Source organism: Sarcophilus harrisii, chromosome 5 (assembly GCF_902635505.1).
Source record: "Sarcophilus harrisii chromosome 5, mSarHar1.11, whole genome shotgun sequence".
NCBI classification, from domain to species: Eukaryota; Metazoa; Chordata; class Mammalia; order Dasyuromorphia; family Dasyuridae; genus Sarcophilus; species Sarcophilus harrisii.
In genome coordinates, this window is record NC_045430.1 from 267422911 (window position 1) to 267435303 (window position 12393).

Here is a 12393-nt window from a genome sequence, read left to right on the forward strand (position 1 = left end):
TGTCTTCGTGCCCACGATATTCCAGAATAAAAAAATGTTTTCTTGAGATGCTAAGGTGTATTGTACAATCTTTGTTGTCATTCTGCATCCTGAGTTGGTGCTTAGTCACCAGAACAGATGGTTACAGATGTGTGATAATGTTTATTCTTTAAAAGAAAAAGGGGGGGGGGGGGAAGGGCAATGCAGCCATGAATAACAGTAAGCAGTCCAGCAGCTTAAAAATAATCAATACTGCAATAACTTCCCGTGTTTGAAACTCAAAATGTTCTCTCCTTCCCCTTTGCCACTCTGATCTTGAAGCAACTTGACATAAGCTCCAGGAGAAGTATGCTCTTTGTTCTTGCTGCTAATTACCGAGGGGGACATCACTGTTTCTCATTCTGTTCTCATAGAAACAACTTGTACTTTGCACTGGTGTTTTGATGTGTACAGATTATAGATTGAGTTTATATTTAAAGTAATTAGCTGCAGTCAAGTCATGATTATCTAAGCTATTGTTGATGTCAGCTACTTAATTAAATAATTTGTTGACATAAAGGATTCATAATTCAGTATCTTACTTCATGTGGGATTGACCCCTGCTTCTTGAAGACCAACCTAACGGAACAGGTGCCAGTCCTCAAGCTGCAATGGCCCCAAGCAGGAGCTCAGGGTGGACTGGAGGAGCAGCTGAACTGAACCTGCAGGAGCTCACCAACCACTTGTGCCCATGTTGACTTTTTTCCTCTGTAGCATTTTTTAATTGATCCAAAGCCCTCCCAAAGACTGTCTCCTAAAGGAAAACAGTTGGCACCTGCATTGGTAGGGAAGGTAGCTATAGCATAAGCATACATATCCTTGAGATAAATTGACATAAGGAGTATTTTTATTTTATGAACCCAATAAGCAATAAGGTTTTTATATCAAAATGCATAATTATAACTGTGTATACCCTTTGATCCGTCGGTGTCTCTATTAGGTCTGTATCCCAAAGAAATCCCAAAAAGGGGAAAGGACCTACATGTGCAGAAATGTTTGTGGCTGCCCTTTTTGTAGTGGCAAGGAACTGGAAACTGAGTGGATGCCCATCATTTGGGGAATGGCTGAATAAGTTATAGGATATGAATGTTATGGAATATTATTGTTCTGTAAGAAATGATCACTAAAAAATCATTTCAGAAAGGCCTTATGTGAACTGATGATGCTAAGTGAAGTGAATAGAACCAGAAGATCATTGTACAGAGGAACAAGAAGATTATATGAAGATCAACTTTATTGGACATGGCTCTTTTCTTTTTTGCTGAAATAATTGGGATTAAATGATTTGCCCAGGTGTTAAGTGTCTGAGTTCAGATTTGAACTTAGATCCTCCTGACTTCAGGGCTGGTGCTCTATCCACTGTACCACCTAACTACCCTCAAGATATGGCTCTTTTCAACAGTATTTCAGGCCAGTTCTAATAGACTTGTGATGAAAAGAGCCTTCTGCACCAGAGGGAGGACTGTGGGGACTAAAATGTGGAACACAACATAGCATTTTCACCTTTTTTGTTGTTTCCTTGCTTTTTTGTTTTTCTCATTTATTCCTTTTTGATCTGATTTTTCTTGTGCAGCATGATAACTGTGGAAATATATATAGAGGAAATATATTGTTATCAAATTATCAAAAAATTATCAGATATATTGAATTGCTTGCCATCTAGGGGAGGAGGGTGAGATTTTGGAACACAAGGTTTTGCAAGGGTGAATGTTGAAAACTATCTATGTATATGTTTTCAAAATAAAAAGCTTTAATAAAAAAAGAAAGAAATGCATAATTATATTCCAATATTACAGGAGGTCTAAATCAGCAAACATTGTCATTTGTACTTCATTTTCAGAGAGGACCAATGACATGTCTTGACTTGTACATAAAATGGATTTAAGTAAAGCAGAGTTGCACAAAGTCATCAGCCTCAGTCTCTCTTCCTGAATCATTGAAATCTAGGGGCAGAACACAAGTCAGAATGACTGGCAATGGTCTCAAATGTAGTGGATGACCTTGGCATCTTAATGTCTGACCAAGTTCTAAATGCTCCATAGTACCTGCTTCCACCCCCTTCTTGGCCGTTGGAATTAATTATTCTCAACGACTGATTTCACTGGGGGAAGTCTTCACATGCTTGGGATAGAGGCCTTCCTAACTCACCAATGGGTTTGTGGCCTATCGGTTACCCTCAAACTGGTTCAGCCTGTTTACCCTGGTTTACCGGGGTGGGGCTACTGTACAAGCCATAGCTTCTTAAAGTCATAAATGAGAGCTGAGTTCAGATGGAAACCAAAAGTAGCTAAACAGCCCTGAAAAGGGCACCAGACATGCTAGTGCTCCTTGAATACCCTGAAAGTTTATTTCAGCAATGTGTTTTCTGTCAATCGAAGAGGTGATGTTGGGGAATTCTTCAAACCAAAAGTCCTAAGATCCTGTTGTTATTTATTATTAAATAAAATTTATTATTTATTATTTAAGAAAATTGTTGTTAAAGGAGACTAATGCCTTACATCTTGCTTTGTTTGACTAGAAATCAATAAATCAGGAGGCAAAACTAGGAAAGAAAAAATTAATTAGCATCAGCTGATGGGTAATTGACAGGTGGACAACAATGTACACTCCCCCAAAATGGAGATATACATATATGTAGTTCATCTTATGAATTAATTGAATACACTTTAAAAAGGTGAAGAATTCATGCAACCTCAAGGTATTATTGTTAGTACCTAGCAGAGGGATAAATTCACAATAGGCACATATATGTTGCCTCAGGGTGACATTACCAGCAACAAAAGAAGCCATCAGATAAAATTTCTTAACCTCATTCCTTTCTTTGTGTCTTTCTTTTTTTCCTTCCTTGTGTCTTTCTTTTTTCCTTCTTTCTGTCTTTTCTTTTTTTCCTTCCTTGTGTCCTTCTTTTTTCCTTCTTTCTGTCTTTTCTTTCTTTCCTTCTTTCTATCTTTTCTTTCTTTCCTTCTTTCTATCTTTTCTTTCTTTCTTTCTTCCTTCCTTCCTTCCTTCCTTCCTTCCTTCCTTCCTTCCTTCCTTCCTTCCTTCCTTCCTTCCTTTCTTTCTTTCTTTCTTTCTTTCTTTCTTTCTTTCTTTCTTTCTTTCTTTCTTTCTTTCTTCCTTCCTTCCTTCCTTCCTTCCTTCCTTCTAGTTCCTTCCTTCTGTGTGTGTGTGTGTGTAGTGGAGGTAAAGTGAAGAACTTCCAGCTGTGTGGAGTGGAGTGAAGAACTTCCAAGAATGTTTAAATTCCTCTTCTATATTTTAGTTTCTCTAGGTCTCTGTGACCTGCATAAGTATGCATAAGTAGCCAATATGTACTTAGATTTTAGATATATGTATTTAACCTAGAATGATGACATTTATCACTGTTCAAGTTATCATTGTTTAGACAACTAGTTGCCTGATGTATGGTTCCTCCTGGAACTAGGGAATCTGCTGTTTTTGGCACGAATAACATCCAATTAAGGGGTGGGAGGGCACCTCTCTCTTAATGTTCTCCAACTCATGATATAATCCTTTGTAACTAAAACCTATAAAAACTGTATACCTTATCTCCTTCTTTAGCCCTTCTACTGTAAGCTCTCTCTCTTTCCCTCCTCATGATGGAATTGCTCATTCTCATGAGAATTAATTAAATAAATAACTTTTCTGGTTTTTTACTTCGAGAGGTCTCTGAGTAATCATTTTTGGATAGGATTTTCTATCTCTCACACTTCCTTTCTTTCACTTTTTACTTTTTTTTTTATTTTCAAAACATATGCACAGATAATTTTCAACATTCACCCTTGCAAAACCTTCTGTTCTATTTTTTTCCCTCTCTTCCCCCCACATCCTCCCCTAGATGGCAAGTAATCCAATATATGTTAAATGTGCATTTCTTCTATACATATTTCCACAATTATCATGCTGCACAAGAAAAATCAGATCAAAAAGGGAAAAAAAATGAGCAATAAAACATAATGCAAGCAAACAACAACAAAAAAGGTGAAAATACTGTTCTGATCCATCCTCAGTTCCCACAATCCTCTCTCTGGGTATAGATGGCTCTCTCCTTCACAAGATCATTGGAATTGGCCTGAATGATATCCTTGTTGAAGAGAGCCATGTCCATCAGAATTGATCATTGTATAATTTTGTTGCCGTGTACAATAATCTCCTGGTTCTACTTATTTCACTCAGCATCAGTTCATGTAAGTCTCTCCAGGCCTTTCTGAAATCATCCTGCTGGTCATTTCTTACAGAATAATAATATTCCATAACATTCATATACCACAATTTATTCAGCCATTCCCCAGCTGATGGGCATCCACTCAGTTTCCAGTTTCTTGCCACAAACATTTTTGCACAACTGGGTCCCTTTCCCTCCTTTAATATCTCTGGAATATAAACCCAGTAGAGATACTGCTGGATCAAAGGGTATGCACTTTTTCCCCCCTGAGGCAATTGGAGTTAAGTGACTTGTCCAAGGTCATACAGCTAGGAATTGTTAAGTGTGTAAGGCCAGATTTGAACTCAAGTCCTCCTGATTTCAGGGTTGGTCCCCTATCCACTGTGCCCCCTAGTTATCCTGGGTATGCACAGTTTGATAACCCTTTGGGCATAGTTCTGAATTGCTCTCCAAAAAAATTGGATCACATCACAACTCCACCAACAATGTATTAGTTTCTCAGTTTTTCCACATCCTCTCCAACATTCATCATTATCTTTTCCTGTCATCTCAGCCAATCTGCAAGGTATGTAATGGTACCTGAGAGTTGTCTTAATTTGCATTTCTCTGATCAATAGTGCTTTAGAGGAAATGGTTTCAATTTCTTCATCTGAAAATTGTCTGTTCATATCCTTTGACCATTTATCAATTGAAAAATGGTTTGAATTCTTAGAAAAGCCTCATTTCTTATTTCAGAGAATGGCTAATAAGGAAATTAGGGGAAACATATTAATTTTGGTATTAGAATATGATACCCTGGAGGTGGGGTGGGGGAAACAGTGATTTAAGATCACAGGTTTGTTTGGTGAGATAATATATTTCTCTGAAGTTGGTCTTAACAGAATATTCTGGTGGATCCTTCCTTAAAACTGAAATGAGTAAACCTCATCCTGCCCTTGCCAGCCATAGGGTATTTACACAACCCCTTAGTTCTTTTTCTTTATTTTCTAAAGTGAGTTTTTCTATGTCTTCGATGATGTTAAGCACATCTATCATGTCATTCCATCGAGGATAGAATGAAGACCCACTGCAGCTTTCCACTTCTTCCTGGCTCAAATCTTCACAACATGTCTTCTTTATATAAGTGTTTTCATAACACAATCAAATATTGGTACATAGAAATTTCAGAATTCAATGTGAATACTCACAGAGTAGCTACCACATTAGATCACAGACATTACAGCTTCCCGTCTTTGATGTGAGACAATTAAGAAGGCACTAGATTAGGCAATGAGAACCAAACCAGGTTGTTTCTCCTACAATGAATTCTGAAATGGAATAATGGTCAAAAAGAGGGAGTTTACAAGATTGGAGAAGGTAGAGTCTTCTCTTCCTCATTAAAAGATGGTTACAAAATGAAGATGGTAAGAAGATCTTCCCAATATCATATTGCCTTGAGATAAAACTGAATCTGATGTTAGTGTTTGTTTCTAATTCTTCTGCTTAAAAGGCTAGAAAGTAAATCAGTTTATGTTCATTCCTCTTCCCCCTTCATTCCTCCCTCCCATGTTGTAGGCATATAGAAGTCAACTAAGTACATCTGAATTGAGGGTGTGCTGATGATTCCAACTAAATGATATTTCAAAGTCCTAATGGGAAAACACAACTCCAGATTTATTTACAGCTCCCCCTCCCTCCTTCTGCCTTCACCCTGATGTACTTCAAGGACCTAACTTAAGTTGCCATGACAATTTGTCAGGGAGAAGTAGAAATGAAAACATGGCATATTCTTCAGCCTCTTACTCCCATGTTCCCATTGACAATGGTAGCTCACCTTATGGAACTCAGTGAATACACTTTAATGAGGAGGAGAACTCATGCTACTTCAAGGTATTATCCTTAGTACCTAGCAGAATTATAGATTCACAATAAGCTTTTATCAAATATTTGATTAATTTGCTGATGAGATCCTTCAATAATATTATACTTAGTTGAATAGAAAATTGAGTCTTTGGACACATTTCCTGCATGGTACATTGAACAATGCATTTGTTCTGGAGTCGAAGGATATAGTTTCCAGTCTCACCTTATTACCTGTGTGGATGCGGTCAAGTAATTCAACTTGCCTGGGTCTCAGTTTCCCCATCCCTAGAATAAGAGGGTTAGGCTGGCTGGAACCAGAGTTTCCTTCCAGTTTTAGATTTTTGGCCACATGAAATCCTAGTATTAAAACATATCCTTAACTAACTATAGGATCCTGTAACAGTTTAGCCTGTTGATGATTATTTCTTAAAGGAAAAAGAAATAACCATTAGTTCTTAGATTGATAGGACTATAGATTGAAAGTCAGAAAAGACCGGCAAGGTTATCTAGTCCAATCTCTTTATTTCAAAGAACAGGAGGTGACAGCCCCAAAAAGTCTTTACTTTCCCACATCCACTTGTCAAAGGGCTGGTCTCAGTGGCTTTGCTTCATAATTAGCCAATGGTATTGTGGAAAGAACAAAGGATTTAGCATTCAAAGTCTTGAGCCCTGTGGTTCCTCTGTGTGCCAGATCTGCTTTTTGGTACCAAGATGACCTTATTTCATTCTCTTTTTTTGGATGCAGTTTTCTCTTTTGAAAAATAAGGAGATTGGACTAGGTGAGTGAGCTCGGAGAAAGTTGCCAGCTCCAAATCTCTGATGTGAGCCAATGCACTCAAAGGAGAACTGAAAAAACTGCAGTTGGCTTGATCTGGTCAAAGCCCCTACTAAGGCCTAGTAAAAAGGGCTTATTGAATTTTACTCCCATATCATTTCAAAAGTTAAATTTTCATCAAGAAACCTGCATGGGTTCCATAATTAGCTTGTTTGAGATTCTTTGTTTCCCTTTAAGTCTCTTCGTAAGAAGGGACACATATCTGAAGCCTGCTGTGTGTAATTAAGAGATAATTGTAGTTGTCTCAAGAATTTTCACCACTCTACCATTAGCTTATTTTCCAGCTTTGCCAAAATATACTTATTCTATTTTTTAAATTAATAAAGAACATATATTAAAAGCATGAAATTTCTGCAGTTTGAAATGTCACTCTACCTCATTTATGGCTAAAAAATATCCTGTTTCCTCATATTTAACAAATCTGATTTCCTCTTCCTTCAGTCATTGACAGTGATAGATTTTATTCAGCTGAATACATCCTGAGAGACAGAAAAATTTTATTCCATAACTTTGCTCCTGGAGAAACCATAGCAAATCTATGGGGGTAACTGAATGCAATGCAGTATGGTCTGGGACAGAGAATAATGACTTATGATATTGCTTGGAGCAAACCTATACAATTTCATTAGGTCCATAAACATCCCATCGACTGAGAGAGATTTCAGTATCATCTTAGATTTGACTGTTTTACTATAGGAAAGACTCCTGAGTTATTTATGAAAAACATTCTTCACTTCAGCTGCGGTGATGGGGGCAACGATAGATATCAAACACAGGTAAAGAGGCGGGTAATGAGCTCGGCCTTTAATATACCTGAGTTCTCTTGTTGCAAAAGGCCCTCTAGAAATCTCCTGAGTAGATTATTGTAGAAACCCAAAGGTATAAAATAATAAAGTGCTAGAATGGGAATAAAATCCTTGGACTGCACCATGGTACTCCTTAGCAGCAAGATGAATCTCCTCCCCTTTCCCCTTTCCTCAGTTAAAGTAATTGTAAAGGAAATATAGCAGGGGACATGGGAAAGGAAACAGAAAAAGATCCATTCAATAGCTGTTAGCCTCCCCACCCTAGAACAAGGGCAACCTAAAGCACAGATTATGTTCAAGGGCAGAAGTGGAGTCATATTATTAATTTAAAGCTGGCAGGGACCTAATGAAGTATTTCCTTCAACCTCCTTAGTTTAGTTTATTTTTAAATTAATTTTTATTTTTATCTTGAACCTATCAAACACCAAATGGAATGGGTATTTGCATTTACAATTACAGAATAGAACAGAAAAAGAGGGTTTTATATAGAATTACAGAACCTACTATGCTTTTTAAGATTATAATAAGATTGATCTAAAACTTTCAAAGCTGTCCCAGTTGCCCAGCCTGCCTTCTGAACTTTTCTCTCCATTAAAAAAAAATCGCCTCAGTGACCCCCCTTTTCGTTCATTTCATTTTTTTCTTTTTCCACTCTATTCCTATACCTTTTGCCCTCTCTCAACAGTGGAAACTAGAAAACAAAAAGGGAAAAAAATTAACAAATGTACTTAGTCTAATAAAACAAATCCCCACATTGACTTGTTTGAAAATGTAGTTTTTATTCTGCATCTTTATGCTGCACCATTCTCTTTTCCACTTTATAGATGAGAAAACATGCCTTGGAGTGGTTAAATGACTTGACCAATTTCATGCCAGTAGAATATGGCAGAGGCAGGCCCAGTTACCCTAGAAGAAGTCTAAGTTCCTTAGACTACAACAGGGATTAAACAGTAAATAGATCCACAACTCTCTCACTGCCCAGAGCAGATAGAGACTGAGAGAAGGAACTGTGGATTAACCTCAGGCAAGATACCAACTCTGTCTTCCCTTTCCCTATTCCTCCTGGAGTCCAGTCAAATACAACCCATCCAGGATCCCCTAGAAGGAGGTCAAAGAGATTCTCTCTCCACCCAGAAAAAAAGAACGCTGATAGAAGGTTCAGGAAGGATGGGAGCTCCCAAATGTCTCCCAAAATACAGTTGGATTCTCACTTGCAGGATTGTAAAGGCTCCTGACTGTCCTTCCAAGTTCCAAGGTCTAATAAATTAGTCCATGCACAATTGTGATTACTAATGAACCTTCCTTGTACTATATCAAGAGGATTTTCCATGTTGCTTAGTGTTGGGGAGATCATTAGGCCAAATGGGTGCCATCATCCAGTATCATCCAGGTGTGTTTTAGGGGTGTTTTTTTTAAATGCCGTATCTATGTTATACTAGTAGCCACAGAGATGTCAAAAGACTCCATGTTATGTTTAACATATATTGGATTACTTACTATCTGGGGACGGAGTGGGAAAAGGGATGGGGGAGAAATTTGGAACACAAGGTTTTGCAAGGGTCAGTGTTGAAAAATGATCCATGTATATGTTTTGAAAACAAAAAGCTTTAAGAAATTGTAAAGCACAAAATTGAATGGCAAGTATGTATTATCAAGTTAAATTGTGTTGTCTGATTCTTCTCGGGGAATCTATTTTATTTTGAGTTGATTTGTTTACTTTTTTCTGTTTCTTTAAAATGAAATTCATTAATTTAAAAAAAAAAAAAGACTCCATGTTAACACTTGGGATGGTCAGAGAAAAATAACTCTAGGCTCTTGTGGAATCCTCAGGAGGTATGTTTGCCATTCCCCCATCCCACCAAACCAAAAGTAAATGGTTCTACAGGAGAGACTTTGAATGGTCTGATTGCTCTGACATCATCTTCCTTAGCATGGCAATACCATAATAACAGGTTGCATTTATATATACATGTTCCCACAAGAACCTTATGTGGTAGATGCTATTATTATCTCCATTATCCCCATTTTATAGTTGAGAACAATGAGTTAGAGACAGTCTACTTGACCTGGACAGGACTACTTAGGTGTTTGAGACAAAAATCACAGTCAGGTTATCCTGATTTCAATAGAAGCATTCTATTCATTGAATCACCTAACTGCTTCAAATTATGCCTTTGTCTGACAGGCCTGTGAATTCAACTTTACTGGCCAGAATCTACCTGTATCCAGTTCCATATTATAAGCAAAGATTCATTCTTGGAAAACAGAGTGAAGAAAAATGGCAAGAAAATATGAACAGTTTTCAGAAGAAGAAATAAAAATGATCTACAGTCCTATGCCAGGTTGCTTCAGATCACTAATAATAAGAGAAATGCAAATTCAAATGCAAAAAATCTTTCATCTCATAGCTATCAAATTGGCAAAGGTGATGAAAAATACAAACTGTCAATGTTGGAGGAGCCATGGGAAGACAGGCACACTAATCCATAGCTGGTGAAGTGGAGAATTGGCCCAAACACTGGAAATCACCTTGGAATTCTGTAGGAGAAGTCATTAAACTGGTCATATCATTTGACCAGTTTTCCCACTTGCTACACACATGACCCAGGGAGGTCAGTGATGGAAAGAAAGGTCCTACGAATGATAAAATTTTCATGGTGCCACTTTCTGCAGTCGCAAGAAACTCGAGGTAAAATGGGTCCCCAGGGACTGAAGAATGGCTGAACAAACTGTGGTATGTGGATGTAATTGAATATTTTTGCACTGTGAGAAATTATAAATATGAGGAATTCAGAGGAACATGCAGGAGATTTGCATGAATTGTTGCCGAACCAGGAGAACAATATACAAGACTATAATCATGTTGAAAACAATACAAAAAGGAAGCTGAACTCATATTAATTGCAAGGAACAGTTTTGGTTCCAGAGAATTACTAATGAGACAGGTGGGAGATGAGGTACTATGGATAGGAAATTTAGTATGCGCCGTCAGACACAGTTGCTGTGTTGGTTGGTTTTGCTTAAATATTTTGGATTTCCTTATTGTTACAAAGAAAGGTTCAAGGGGGAATGGGTAAGGGAAAATGACTATCATGTCATGTCAAGGATAACCATAAAACTTAAAAATAAACAAACGAATAAAGAATAGGTCCAGGTGGATAGTATCCAAGATATGTCCTCATTTGTCTTGTAAATCTCCAAATAACGTTGGCGAGATCACAGGCAAGTCATGAAACATAGCTCCATTAATAATTTAGCAGGGCTGACTCCTGTCATTGAACGTGAAGCAAACTATTGACTGATGAAAAAACTGCCTCTCATTGCTGAAATCTTGGTTCCCAAAAGATGCTCTTCTAGTGATGAGTTGGAGCATTAGAACAAATGTAGAAGTGCTGATGAAGGTTTTCTCATCATCAACTTTTATTGTACCATGCTCCCTTGTCATGTGGAGACAGTACTAAGCCCTGCCAAAAGCTGCCAAATGCCCCGGCTGGCTACGGATAGACACAAAAACATCCCCCCGCCCTCAGATGCTTTCCTGATAGTAGTAAAAGTTGATGAGAAGGCATGGAGAAAGAGACAAACATCCATCTCAGGAAATTTCTTGTGAGACCCAGATAACGTGCCAGTGCCTGTGCTATGCCGCTGGATCTTATTCTCATTCTCTCAGCAATCCAGGTTCCTAATAGCCCAAAGATCAGTCAGCTCAATTAAATCTACACACTTTTCTATCTTAAAAAAATCCTTTTTAGACTGAACCTGTGCTGGTATAAGGAACTTCTCTTTCTAGTGAAGATAAGAAACTGGTCTTCAACATGGGGTACTTAAAGGTTAAATTGGGCACAGTGGATAGACCATCATGAAGACCTGAGTTCAAACCCAGCCCCAGACATTTACCGGCTCTGTGACCCTAGGCAAGTCATTTAATTTCTGTCAGACTGTAAAATAGGAGTGATAATAGCATCTGACTCTGGATCAAAAGAGTAAAGCACTTAGCACAGTGCCTGCCACATAGTGAGTGCTATATAAATGTTAGCTTTCATCATTATCGAGTGGTTTGGCCCAGGGTCACAACCATTATATATCAGAGAGGAGTCTTAAACTCAGGTTCTTCCTCACACTGAGGTCAGCTGTCTCTCTTCTATGTCAGTCTGCTTCTCAGTAAACACAATCTCCATCATTAAATAGCATCACCTTCTCTACTGGGTTCACTGCGGTATCTTATCCCGGCACTCATTTGGCTCACAACGGTTAGTTTTGCTTCTTCTCCGGCCACAGTACAGACTCAGTCTGTAACCACAATATTTACCCTGTGGGACACTTTTCTCCAGTGTTCTCGGTAGGCAGCCTTTGAAATCTGCATTGTCTTTTCAGCCTGACCATCCACTTGAGGGCAATGAGAAATGATGGGCTAGTTCAAACGCAGTTTGTTCAACCTTATCATAGACCCAGTGACTGAGATAAGAACTGGCCCAGAGTCGTGACTTCTCAGTTCATTGGAGGGTGATACAAAAGAGCCCAGCATATGACTTTTCAAAATCAGCAACTCCAGGACCCTGGAGCTAACTTCTACCTACAGTAATCAATACCGCTACCTAAGCGTTTTCCTATTTTCAGAGCATTTTGCTCACAGTGTGGTCAAGGTAACAGAGGCCCCAAGAGGAAATCTTTGTTTTTGTTTCCCAGTGCCTACCATGATGCTTTTGTTCATAGTCCAAATAAACATT